Below are 14,847 nucleotides of genomic sequence, written 5' to 3' on the forward strand. Positions count from 1 at the left end.
GCAAATTTAATTATACTTGTATTCAGGTAGAAGCTCTTTTACATATTTTTCGGAGTAACAGGTGAAGTGAGGTTGCTCCAAGGGGGAACGTGCTAGTAGAAGGAGAGGTGCTCAGTATAGAAGAAAAAAGGGAAGGATTCTGTGACATAGAAGAGAGAACATTGCGTATTATTTAACAGGGGAGCAATATGAACGGTTACCATTCACCGTCATATGTGGCCTAGCTGTACAAAATTATATAAACAATTTCAATTGCATGTGTGACTGCAGAAATGAATTCAGTTTTTTGCACTAAAAAGGGGGACTACAGCATTACTCTAGGCCTTCAATTAAGGGCGTCGACGTTTCAATCCGATTTAAGGCACAGGGGAGGTTAGCAGCCTCGGCCGTGCGGATCTTCTTCAGGACTGGGGAGGATGGGGCAACCTGAAAGGGGGAGGGTCAGGTCTGTGGTTGTATACCATGATGAGCATCAAAATTACATCGTGGGTACAGGGTTTAAACGGCTTACCCTCCGTGTGTGAGGAGCCCCAATCAATGTTCGTCCAGTTAATTAGAGTTCAAAACATCATGTGGGGCATCAAGGATGGTATGCCACTTGTAAAGGGAAGGAAGGAAAGCTGCCCTGAGTATTCGGAACCGAACTGTAAAAGTGGATTACAGCGTGAACGCTAAGGAAAACGGGGACATACCTCCGTTTGGAAAAGAAGCCTGAAGAAAGGCGAGCGCCGTCGTAGTCGGTGTCTTGATCACGGTGATTTGATCGGCCGCCTATGAACAAAAGTGCGAGCATAGAGTTAATTTCAAAAAGGTGGGCTTGCGAAAATCACAACCTCACGGGGCATAAATTGATTATGTACCTGGTAACGGCGAGCGAGCTCCGCCGTGTGGAGTCCATCAAGGAATGAAGTGTAGGCGGCCCCGCCCGGAAGGCAACTAAATAGCGGGGCCGCGAGAGAGGAACGTGCGCAAGAGGCCAGAGTGAAAAGACTCAGGGGGCCTAGCGCCGGCTAACCGGGGAATAGGAAAAGGGTTCCCAAGGGAGTGCGGCATTCAAGAAACTATTTGCTTAATAGTTAATAACATTTTGAAGATCATGAACAAATCACAATACTATACAAAGTAAGGAGCATATTATATACAATGAAAAATGCAAATTTAAACAATTTTATCAAATCACGGTATTATACCGTGTGGTTGCATGGTATATACAGTAAAACGCAAGTAGTTGAATATAAACATTTAAAACATAGCCATTCTGCAAGGTTACGTTGGGGAAGCATAAGCATACAAAATTTAATTTAAGGACGGAGGTACATATTGACAACACTATGTCGGGAAAGGGCATAAATAATGCACCGTATATACAATGAAAAAAGGCTGTTATAGACCAGATGTGTGTACACATTACATGGGGCTACATGTATGTCTGCAAGACAATACGTAGTGCTGAATAGGTGTGGGTAACATTTGGCTAAATTAGGGGAAAGAGCATCTATCCCGGTGGAAACCAGATGGTCATGGCAGATACTTGTCTGTTTATCTCTTCAGATTCTTTCAAACCCCGTATCACAGTGTCAAGTGAATGGATCCACCTACACTCCCATTTATTCAAAACACTAGCGAAATCTCCCCCTCTGGGGTTGGGTTTGACTTTTTCTATGACCCACCACTTGAGGCTGTCTGGTGTGTGCTCAAAACTCAAGAAATGTTCAACCAATGGGGCACCCTGTGTTCCACATCTTATACGGCTGCAGTGTTGTAGCATGCTGCACTTATTTTTTGCGTGGTTTGTCCTACATACATGAAATCACAGGGGCACTGGATGGCTTAGATTACCCCCCGATGAGTTGCAATTGCTTAAGTCTTTGAGCTCATAAGTATGTCCATTATAGGAAAATTCCATCACGTCCTTAGTCATTTTGCAGGCTTTACATGTCCCGCATTTGTGGTGGCCCTTTATTAGTGGTAGTCCCCAAAGTATACCTTGTGCTGGAGTACAAGGTGGGGATAGTAAGGATTTTACAACATAGTCCCTCACATTCTTCCCCTTTCTAAAAGCGTGGAGGGGCGGAGGCATGTTACCTAGTTCTTCTGTGACCAAATGCCAGTGTTTGTTAATGGCTTTTTTGATAGTGTTGCTTTTGGTGTTAAACGTGGTCACACAAACCAAACGTTCCTCATTGTTGGTCTTGGTTCTGGGGACAAGTAGGAACTCCTGGTGGTTGTGCCAGGCTCTCTTACGAGCTTTTTTCAAAAGTCTTATGGGATACCCTTGTTCCAGGAGTCTAGATAGGAGACCAGCTGATTCGTTGAAATAATCCTCTTTTTTCTAGCAATTCCTCCGTAACCTCAGGAATTGACCAAAGGGTAAATTATCCCTGAGGTTACGGGGGTGATGACTTGTGTACCTGAGTACGGTATTACGCTCGCTACTCTTTCTATACAGACGAGTGATGAGGATGCCAGATTCTTCCTTGATCACAATATCCCAAAAATGTATGGATTTGTTATCATATTCTAGTGTGAACTGTATGTCCGTTGAACGGGAGTTTAGCCAGGTGTGAAAACGTTTGAGTGTGTCCGTGGATCCCTGCCAGAGTATCAGGACATCATCGATATAACGACGCCATAGTTTTATGCAACTCTGGAAGGGATTACATTAGCTCAGAATGAACTCTTGTTCATACTCATGCATGAACATGATGGCCAGATTTGGGGCAAAACTTGCCCCCATGGCCACACCCTTAGTTTGTTCATAGTACTTGCCTTGGAAAAAGAAAAAGAAAAAGTTTCTAGTCATGGCTATAGTCAGTAGGCCAATGATAAAATCCGTCGGGACTTTATGGGGCGCCGGTCTGCGATTAAGGACTGTAGTCATGCACTGTAGTGCAGCTGCTTGTGGTATATTGGTGTAAAGAGCAGCGATGTCCATAGTTGCAAGTATGTCAGATTCAGGATCGTGGAGATGGCCATCAACAAGTTTGATGGTCTGCATTGTATCCTAAAGGTAGGTAGAGGTAGAGGGCAGTTTTCCTTCCTTCCCTTTACTAGTGGCATACCATCCTTGATGCCACACACGATGATTTAAACTCTAATTAACTGGACGAACATTGATTGTGGCTCCTCACACACGGAGGGTAAGCCTTTTAACCCTCTACCCATGATGTAATTTTGATGCTCACCATGGTATACAACCACAGACCTGACCCTCCCTCTTTTATCATTATCAGGTGACTCAGCCACCCTTTCAGGTTGCCCCATCCTCCCCAGTCCTGAAGAAGATTCGCACGGCCGAGGCTACTAACCTCCCCGGTGCCTTAAGTCGGATCGAAACGTTGACGCCCTTAATTGAAGGCCTAGACTAATGCTGTTGTTCATTTCTGCAGTCACATATGCAATTGAAATTGTTTATATAATTTTGTACAGCTAGGCCGTATATGACGGTGAATGGTAACACAAATCATATATAATAACAGTTATAACTGTGGCTCAACAAAGCTTGATAGAACGACTAACCCAGAAACCAATGAGGGAGATAATAATAGACCGAAGGGAAATATTAAAAACCCAATGATACAGTGCTCTAAACGGAAACTCAGGAACAGAAATAGTGAAAATGGGAACTTATGAAAGATTATTCACACTATGGCACCCAAGGTCATGAGAAATATCCGTGAGACCCAAACATAAATCAGCAATTTAGCAAAGGATATACAAAATTCCATGATAGGGATAGAAAAACTTTATGATATCAAAAAGAATACGCAGAATGAAGTAAAACTCATCAGAGAGCTCGTAAATACATCCATAGGGATAAACAACATGAGATCTCTACCTTTGACAGACAGACAAAACAGACCAGATAGGAACCAAAATAATCTAATCGAAGAAGACATAACAGCACTACTCCAGGAATATGACTCATCAGACCCAATGAGAGCACAGGAAATCAAAAGAGTAGCGATAGACACAAACAGAACATCCACAAGGAAGGAAAGGAAATTAAACCTCAACAACCTACAACAAATCCAAATAAACATGGAACCGTTAAACATGACCTCAACCAGAACGGAGAAATCTCTAAAATGTCTGTTACTCAACTGTCGATCTGTTACGAAACATGCTTCGGACATAGCAGACATCATCATAAAACAAGAAATAGACATAACAATCCTGACTGAAACCTGGTTATCTGAATCCTCATCGCCAGTCCTGGACCTTCTGGTACCACCGCACTATAACATATTAAGACTAGACAGGCAGATAAAGACAGGAGGAGGTAATGCCTGTATCCATAGATCGACTCTAGAAGTTGGCCAATTTCAATCCGACCCCCTTGAATCATGTGAATACCTAGGGCTCAACATAAGAGCGGCAAACAAACAGATCTGCAATCTACATGCCCTATATCACCCACCAGGAAACAATATGAACTTCATTGACCAACTGATGGAGATCATCACTGCTAACACCAACTCCGACATTAATAATATATTCTTAGGTGATTTCAATCTTCGTTGGAACAACAACAACGAAAAACAGGTCAACGCCTTTAAAGAATTTTTAAATGATCTAAAACTATCCCGAGCATGTCTTCAACCTACTCACTCAAAAGGAGCTACACTGGACTGGATTATCTCGAAGACCAAGGATATCGCAATCCTCTCCATTGAACAGTGCGACTGGTCAGATCACCACGCTATAACCTTCCGAATACCTTCACGGGAGAAAATAAAAACGACTCAAACTACCAAAATGAAAAGATAGATTAGAGATACCAGGGACTCAAATTTGGATCTGCTAGCTGAAAGTTGCAAGAGAGACTTAAACCCACCTGAAAACTTGAAAGATGTGAACGATCTAACGAACCATTACAACACCACAGTAACGGAAATAGTCAATGCCACCATACCACTCAAATTAAAAAGTTACGTAAAAGAATAAAAATCCATGGTTCAATGGAATATTGAATGAAGAAAGACGTAATTTGAGAAGAGCAGAAAGAAAATGGAGACAACACCCTTCCTCCCCTACACTGAAATCACTTAGAAAAATCAGAAATTAATATAACAAGAAGATCATCAACACAAAAAAGGAATTGATCAGATCAGAATTGGATAACGCCAAAAACAGACCACGTAAATTATTCGAAATCATAAAACAACAATCCAACAGGCTGGCAAAATCTGTCCAAGAGGTCACTAAAACACAACTAAGCTGCGATTAATTTTCTACCTTCTTCATTAACAAAGCCAATAAGTTGGAAGAAGAACTTAGGACCGCCGCAGATAACATTAAAGACAACACGCCTCCAGCACTATCTGACCCGAATTATGCAAACAAGTCGACTAAAAACAAAGCACACTGGAACACTTTCAAATCATTAGACCATAAGGAAATTGCTAAAACACTTGCGACCACGAAACCCAACAACCATTATAACGACCCACTACCATCGAAATGCCTGAAAGAAATCAATCATACTATGATTCCAATATGGACAGATATCGTAAAGGCCTCACTCACACAGGGGTGCCTGCCAGAAAGCCTGAAGACCGGACAAGTAGTCCCGATCATCAAAAAACCCATAGTGGACCCAACAGATCCAAACAACTATCGCCAGTGACCAATATCCCTTTTCTTGCTAAACTCATAGAGAAATGTGTACAGAATCAGTTGAGTAAACATATCGACAACTTCTCATTGCTAGATGACTGTCAATCGGGATTCAGAGCAAATCATAGCACGGAAACAGCAATCCTACACATTGTCGATGATGCTCTTCAAGCTCTAGATCGCAATCAAGTCTACTCATCCTCCTATCCTTGTCAGCAGCATTTGACACAGTTAACCAAGAAAAATTACTGAACAGACGTCACGACAGGATGGGAATTTCTGGCACGGTACTGAAATGGATCGAATAATTTTTAAAGAACAGAACTCAGAGATTCCTAGTAAACCAAGCACTATCGCCATCATGCCCTAACACACTCGGAGTACCACAAGGATCCACCTTATCTCCTTCACTGTTTAACTTATACATCGAACCTCTCACAGAAATTCTGCGGAATTCAAAAATATCCTACCAAATGTATGCAGATGACACGCAACTTTACATCAAGATTGCTAGCCTGGAAGACATAACCACAATGAATGACACCCTCAAAATATCGCTAAAATGGTTAACTAACAATCATCTCAAGCTCAACGCTAACAAAACAGAATTCTTACTCATCACACCAAAAAAAAAAATCATTCCTTAGTGAAAGAATGGTCCAAAATGATTACAGCATTAAATTGCATCCCAACTCTAGTTGACTCGGCAAAATCTCTCGGAATCACACTGGATGAGAACCTTGATATGAAAACACACATTAAATCTATGGCAAAAAACGCCCGTTTCCACTTGAACTGTCTGAGGAAGATGAAATCCTTTTTAACGGAGACAGACTTGAAACTAGCTGTGCAATCACTGGTTGTCTCTAGGATAGAATATGGGTGTGAGGTTCCGTGATTTTCGACTTTGCTTCGTAGTCAGCCGCCATTTTGTGTCAGCCGCCATTTTGTGTTGCCCTCACCCAGGCGACACGTCGAACATAGTGTATTGCCTTTTCAGCTGCTTGCCTCTCCTGTTAAAAAATAACCTTCTTGTCCTTGTCTGAGAAACCGATGTCAGTGTCTGGCCGAGTTAGTTAAATCCACGTCTAGACTGATTAATCCTTGTCTAACTCCACTGTTTGGGTCCCACCATTCTTTCCGACTATATTCTATTTGGCTGACCTTCACTATTCTCTTCGTGTATTCTCTTGTTACATAAACTATCCTTTGAAGCATTCAAACATGTTCTACCACCTGCAAATTAGATTACGGGCACTAGTGTTGATTAACTTGAGGGGAGGAGAGCACACGGGGTCTGAAAGGAGGGCGTGTTTTGACACTCGATAATTTGTTTTCAAACTATTCCTATTCGTCAATGTTGTATGTTTTGGGAGTGGGCATTGTGAACATGTATACTATAATAGATTGTGAGCCACGGAGTTAAGTGGCAGTCTCCTAAGAATATACTTCTGTACTTCTTGGATAACTGTGCTTAGCTGCAGCTAATAAACCTGATTTTCTACCCCGAACAGAGTGTCTCGTGTCTCTATCTGATAAGGCAGGTGAACCCGCAGATCTCAGGCGTGCCCTGCGCCGCTAGGCCCATAAGGCCCGGTTCTCCAATTGGCGTCCCATACGTGGGGCGACTTCAGTGGTAGCGGTTCAGCCCGAAGATCGTGAGGAGCTTCGCAAGAAAATTCTGGAGGATTCACGAACCACGTGAGCGACCCCTGTATGTCGAAGTGGACCGAAGGTCTTTTCCAGCGCGGCTAATCCTTTTCGACGGCTGCTGACGACTGCTGCCCTGACTGTCGCCCTGCCTTGGCCCTTGGTGATGATTGGTATCGCGAGATGTTAGACGAACACCTGTCGGCGTGAGAAAATACTTAGTTAAGTATACGTGGGTAGCGCCCACTCTTTGTTTTTTTTATTCTTTGTTATTCGATTAGTGCACTTATCGAAGCCGAGGGGTAAGTACGTTTGTGCTGTAATAGTTGTCTTAAACCCCTTGAAGTCTGAGAAATAGTCCAGTTCGTTACGAAATGCCTGGACTTAGTAAATTTAGTAAATTTTGTTGTTTTGGTTGTACTAGGGATTCCCAGCTCGAGGACTCTTGTCCAATTCCTCCGGTTGGAACTCCCACTTATGAGCTCTACTCCAAACATGGTCTTGGTCCCATTGTTTTTAATGATACATGGATTCGGTATACAAAGAACGCTGGTGTTCTGCAGTGGCCACAAAATGGTAGCTTTGAGCCTGATATATTAGACAATTTAGAATTGATTTTGTTTAAAAGAAAAGCCCGGCCGGCAATGTTTGACTCTTTCCGCCTCTGGGTAAGGAAGCCAAACAGAAAGAAATTAAACAAGCAAAAAAAGATAAGAAAGCACAGGATATGACGATCTTACAGGCTGCGCAACAGTTCAAAACTGATGAAATCGATCAAATGATCGATGTCTCGGAGCGGCAGCATCGTATGGCGATAGATAGATGTTATCCAGTTTTGACCACTCCCACAAAGAATAAAGATCTTGATGAAGATCTTTTCATGTCTCAGCTGTTGCGATCACCCCCACCTCATGTACCAGGTGCTAATGCACCTCCATTACAACCTATCGTCCAACAACCTATTGTTCAACCAGTTATTTCAGTTCTTCCACAATTGCCTCTTCCAGTAATTCAGGCCCACCTCCTTTGCCACCGACTTCTGTACCTTCGTCTCCTTCACCGCCAGTTCCTTTTACTATCGACAGTTCTTCTCCTGTTTTGCTTAATACGATGCCTCCAGTTCTATTGTCTGATTCTCCTACAGCTCGTCGATGACGGTCTTTTGTCACCTTTCTTCGGTGCTCTTAATTTGACTCCTGTTTCGTCCAGAAGACAATCTCGTAGTCAAATTCCAGATACTGATGAACGAACTAGGTTAGATCTTCTTGCTCGTAATTGGATCATGAGTGGTCCACTGTACACTGTTCATGATATTTTGGATACTTTCCTTCAGTGGAATGCGCCCACGTAGAGATGCGTTTTTAATGTAATGTGTAATACCCTGATTAAAGGATGGGGTGACATGGATTTGGATTCACCTCCTCAGGGTTTATCTGACATACAAGCTACCTTCGATAAAGGTCTTATTGTGGGTCCCGATGTCGAAGATGCTGTTCGGACACTTATTAATTTTAGATCTTCCTTTTTCTCTCAGGCTTCTCTTGAACCGGATCCTTTGGTAAGGCGTAAAGTGAAACATTATCCTATGCGAGAAGTACCCCCGATATGGAGGGAAGGGGATCAGAATGCTAATCCACCTGTCCCTGCTCATTTCCAGCGTATATGGGTACATGACCCTTGGAAAAGATCTGAAGTTCTAGCGCTCAAACAGTCTTTACCGGACCCTCGCAAGAATCCTGCTGGGTATTATAAAGAGTTGTCCCAGACTGTTAATGCGTGCATTATGAATTTGGCGGACATTGATTTACTGATGGGTAATGTAGTTCCCCCAGCAATATGGGCTCGAATTCGTAAGGAAGATCATGCTCAAGCTTTGGGTGGTGATTGGGCTGCTTTAACTGCTGCGGATGCACTGCAAGTGGGTGGTGCTAAGCCCGATGCTTTGATCACTGAATTGCCAGGTAGAATAATAACATTAATGAAGACGATGATGCCTGCCCTCCGAGTTAATTGGGATAAGTTATCTGCGTGTAAACAGAAGAAAGATGAGAGTGTCTCTGATTTCTTTACCCGTTTTGAAGAGACAGTCATCGACCATAGTGGTCAGGATTTGAGTACGGAGGGTGGACAGCGATTATTTGTGGATAAATTTGTATTTAATTTACTTCCTGAACTATCACATAAATTAAAAGATTCTGAGAGTTAGTGGGCCATTTCTTCATCTGCTCAGATATTAGCCACTGCTCAATATTATGAGAATAGGGATAAGGAAGAAAAAGAAAAAGCGGAGAAAAAGACTAAAGAATTGAAAACGAAGGTTCTTTTGCAGCAGGCTTATCCCCCTCGTTCTGCTCAGAATCAATTACAACAGCCTCCACAGTTTCAGAAATTGTTACAGAAACCTACATCATTTATTCCACGAGCTTTGTAGGGTCCTAATCAGTGTGCCTTTTGTAAAGAGGAAGGTCATTTTAAGAACAGTTGTCCGGTTTTATTACAACGTAATAGTGGATTAACAGTGCAGCGAGGTCGTGGTGGTTTTCAGTCAGCACCTAGGGGTAGAGGTCGAGGTGTACCGTCTCAAGGACAGCCTTCCTTACCCCCACAGAATACTATGAATTATTTTGATCAGCAGAGTTCACAGTCTGCACAGTATTACAATGACGATTATTGTATTGAAACAGACAATTCTGACTTTTCCACTAGCTAGGACAGCCATAGACAAAGCAAGGGAGTGGTATCAGTTCCAGTGGATCAGGATGGGCCTTATTTTAACGTTGTTGCATTAGGTGTTTCAGAACCGTTTCTTTTGGATACTGGTGCCATGAGGAGTTCTATTATTCACTCCAAACTGCCTGGGGAACCTTTGTCTGGCTTAACGAATGATTCTGTAGGATTATCTGGCGCCCCAGTTAGCAACCCTGTTTCATGTCCCTTACCCATTTCTATTGGTCCTTACGATTTGGAAGCCCTGCTCATTTTAACGACTGGTTGTGGTAAGAATTTGTTAGGCTTGGATTTATTGAAACGTCTTCATGCAACGTTGTATTGCTGCCCATCTGGTGTACATCTCACGTTGGGAGATAAATTAATTTCTCCTATGTATTTGTCCAAAGACCAACTGCCACTTGAATTGCGGTCACTTACTGCTACGCTTTGGGCTACGGGTCCGAATGACGTTGGTTTGCTCAGAATACCACCTTACGTGATTACTGTCAAGCCAAATGTTCAGTTGCCACGCATTCCTCAATACAAGATCTCTAGCGATGGTGAAAGAGCTCTATTGGCGATTGTGCATGATGTAGTTCAGAAAGATGTCATTTAAGAAACTAGAGGAAATGTTTGCAACAGTCCTGTGTTGCCTGTTCTTAAACGTACCGATCCTTCCATGCCACCTGTGTATCGTTTTGTGATTGATCTTCGAGAGGTTAACAAAATTGTTGTCCCTCAGTTTCCTGTTGTTCCGGACATTACTGCTTTGCTCACAATGGTACCTGCTTCGGCTGCTTGGTTTTCAGTTATCGATCTTAAAAATGCTTTCTTTAGTATACCCATTGCTGAGGAAAGTAGAGATCTTTTTGGCTTCTGTCTCGGAGGCCAAAGCTTTAGATTTAAACGTGCTCCTCAAGGCTACTGTGAGAGTCCCTCCATTTATAGTCAAGCCTTGAAATCACAATTGGATTTCCTCTCTTTACCTTCCGGTGCTACTTTAATTCAGTACGTGGATGATTTATTAGTGGCTGCGGACTCTGAAGATGTCTGTAAAGATGCGACTATTTTTCTTTAGCGCCACTTGTCCGACCTCAATCATAAGGTATCTCACTCTAAGTTGCAGTATTGCCGACAAGAGGTTACCTATCTAGGTCATCTCTTGTCGAAGGAGGGAAGGCGATTGACCCCAGAACGTATTCATGCAATTTCACGAATGTCTGTGACATCCACGCAAAAGGAAGTGCGTGCCTTTTTGGGTATTACCTCCTATTGTCGGCAGTGGATTCCAAATTTCTCTCTACTAGCCAAACCTTTGTTGGCACTTACTTTGAAAGATACACCCCAAACTCTTCTTTGGACTGACGAATGTCAGAAGAGTTTTTCTGATTTACGTACTGCTTTGTGTTCAGCTCCTGTGTTGGGTACTCCAGACTATAGTAAGCCTTTTACACTCTACGTGCATGAACGAGAAGGTTGTGCATTGTCTGTCTGAACATAAGAATTCGGAGACAAACAAAGGCCATGTGCCTATTTTTCGGCTACTTTGGATCCAGTAGCCAAGGCATTGCCTAGTTGTCTCAGAGCAACAGCAACAGCGGCGATCTCCATTCGTCAATCTGCTGGGTTGGTATTAGATCACACTCTTGTGGTTATGGTACCTCATGCAGTAGATACCCTTTTGAACAGAACGAAAACGCAACATTTGACGAGTGCTCGTTTGTCTGGGTATGAGCTGACGCTTTTAGCAAGCCATATACACATCAAACGATGTAATGTCTTGAATCCAGCAAAGCTGTTACCTACTCCAGATGAGGAGGGTACACAAGGTCAGCATGATTGTTTTCTTCAAACAGAGGAGGAAACTAAAGGCAGAATAGATCTGAAAGATACGCCACTTGTGGATCCGGATGGGATCCTATGGGTAGATGGTTCGTGTTTTAAGCTTCCTAATGGTGATACGACTGCAGCCTATGCTGTTACTACTTTGCATACAATAGTAGAAACTGCACGTATCACACACAACTCAGCACAAGCAGCCGAGTTGATTGCGCTGACAAGAGCGTGTGTGTTAGCAAAGGGAAAAAGAGTGACTATTTACACCGATAGCCAATACGCCTTTGGCGTGGCTCATAGTTTTGGTCGTTTGTGGAAGGAAAGAGGATTCTTTACTTCCCATGGGACCAAAATACAGCATGGTCAGTTGGTTACTGATCTTCTTGAATCACTTACTTTGCCTACCCAAATAGCAATTATAAAGTGTAGTGCGCATACGAAGATTACTGATGATATAGGTCGAGGGAATGAATTTGCTGATGAAGTAGCGAAGGAAACAGCGAGGAGCGTTAAGAGCCATATGTATGTTGCGGGTCCCGCGAATTGGGTTAGAGAAGGAGGTATGTGTGAAGACACAGTGGAAAGTGTGAAAATGATTCAAGCAGAAGCGACTAAGAAGGAATTGAGTACGTGGAAAGAACGTACGGGAATGTTGGATGAGACAGGATGTTGGACGGAATTGTCGGAGCACCAAAGATGGCTGTTACCAGATGCCTATGTACTACCTGTAGTTACTATGGCACATGGTCCAGCTCGTATTAGCGTGAAAGGAATATGTAAGGTTCTGGCTCCAGTATGGCAGAATGAAGGTATTCCTAAATGTGCGGAAAATGTAGTGAAGCATTGCATTGTTTGTTTAATGCACAATCCGGGAAAGGGAACACCAACTCCGGCAGGTCATTTTTCTCCCCCTACGTATCCTTTTGAGGCTTTACAAATTGACTACATCCATATGGAACGTTCCAACAACCTCAAGTATGTCCTTGTGGTGGTTTGTGCCTTTTCCAGATGGATAGAGGCTTACCCCCTAAAGGATAATACTGCCTTGTCCACTGCCAAAGTCCTTTTGAAATAATTTTTCCCGAGGTTTGGTTTGCCGCGCATTGTCTGGAGTGACAATGGAAGCGAATTTGTGAGTCAGATAATGCAGAAGGTGTGTGCGGTTCTTGGTATTAGACAGAAGTTTCATGCGGCAAACCATCCTCAGTCAGCGGGTTTGGTAGAGTGCTATAATGGCACTCTCAAGCTCAAATTAGCTAAGATTCAGGCTAGCACTGGTCTCGCTTGGCCTGACGCTTTACCTTTGGCACTTCTCTCTACGAGAACAACTGTGCACTCTTGTTTAGGACTTAGTCCTTATGAGGTCGTTTTTTGACGCCCAGCTAATGTTTGGGGAGTTCCTCGACCAAAAAGATATTCCGACATCCCATATCCATTGTTGGTTGACTACTTGCATGACCTCACCACTAAATTACGTATTATTCATCAACAGGTCCAAAACACTTTGCCAGAGGCCTCCACAGATCCAGGTCACTCCATTCGACCTGGGGATTTCGTCTGTGTTAAGAATTTCCAGAGGAAGAGGAATCTGGAACCTCGTTGGGGGCCACCGAGACAAGTCCTTCTGACAACACGTACAGCTGTGAAGGTCATGGGGAAGAAAAATTGGGTCCACGGCGGGCACTGTAAGAGGGTACCCCTGCCCTTACCCTATGATCAGTGGGTTCAAGAAGGCATTGGAGACAACGAGTGCGAAAAAGTACCCCGTTTCGTACCTTTTAGTAGTGCACGCCTGGACTGGACAAACTCTGAAAATGAAGATGATGATGTGCTACAAGAGGCTGTCCCATCACACCTGAGACTGGACACCACTAACCCAGAAAGCCTGTTTAAGGAGCAAACGGTATCTGGCAAGACCCGGTACAACTTAAGATCCAGGGTGTCCAAAGACAATTGAACATTAATTAAGAACTCTTTCCCTGTCCTTTGATTACCTTTTTTTCTTGAATAAAGACATTTCCTTTCCACTATCCACCAAGTTGCAGGGTCACGGTAGGAGTCTTGAGCTGTGACCTGAATAGTGACTAGGTCAACAGAACTTGCAGTGTCATAGAACGGCTAATAATCACAGCCAAGTGATCTAGGAAGATTATCGTTAGCAACGCCTTTAGAGTAGTGGATACTAAAATGAAAGGGCATGATGTTATGATTGTGAAAAGAAATAAGTATAAGAAATTGCTATTTAATAGATGTGGCGTAGCACTATGTATTTTGGTGTGTTTATGTATCTTATTAGCGTTTGTGGGATGGATTGTCCACACTATGCAGCAAGCACCTGTTCCGACTACTTTTCCTTTGCTCTCTTCTCCTACTAACTTTCCGTATAAGTTCTACACACTCCCAGACCATGAACAAGTCAGGAGACCAGAATATTTCAACAATTCTTTCATTCAGTTGTTACATCAGCATCAACTGGTAGTTAATACTACTGATTGCTGGGTTTGTGGGCTTCTGCCTCATAACGCTGAGAAAGGGAAGCCATATTTGGTTCTTCCATTTTCATATGAAGGTTCCGCTTGGGCTTATCTGGCTATGTTTTCCAATGCATATCATAACCAACTCCGATATCCTCCTGGTGATATCTATACTGGTGGATCAGACTATAGTCACAATCCTTTGATTAAAGGAATAGTAACTATGGCCAAAATTGCCGACATCAGTAAGATTCCAGTGGATGAGAAAAGGGCATATGATGGTTGGAATGTGACTTGTTACATTACTAGCCTTACTGATAGAGCCAAAGAAAGAAGATCCCTACCGATTTGGACTGTACCTCATAAAGGCACCCTGTGTTTGCAAATAACTGGTCAGAATAATAAAAATAAATAGGAAAGGAGTGTTTGTTCCCATACTTATGTCTATTCCCCCTTGATTTCTTCTCCGTTAGTACCATCTCAAGGTACATATTTTGTTTGTCATGATAGGGCCTACACATGGCTTCCTGCCTATTTTTCGGGAACATGCTATATAGCC

The 14,847-nt window shown here is 42.9% G+C and overlaps 1 long non-coding RNA gene across 1 annotated transcript in view; it reads right to left on the reverse strand.

Moving 5' to 3' along the window:
* Window positions 1–693: 693 nt before the first annotated feature.
* Window positions 694–14,847, reverse strand: part of LOC144824956 (uncharacterized) — a 43,629-nt gene continuing 29,475 nt past the window's right edge. Inside the window, exon 4 of the long non-coding RNA XR_013609205.1 lies at window positions 694–771. This is a non-coding gene — a long non-coding RNA (uncharacterized LOC144824956). The remainder of the gene's footprint in view (window positions 772–14,847) is intronic.

Source organism: Lissotriton helveticus, chromosome 3_1 (genome assembly GCF_964261635.1).
Source record: "Lissotriton helveticus chromosome 3_1, aLisHel1.1, whole genome shotgun sequence".
NCBI classification, from domain to species: Eukaryota; Metazoa; Chordata; class Amphibia; order Caudata; family Salamandridae; genus Lissotriton; species Lissotriton helveticus.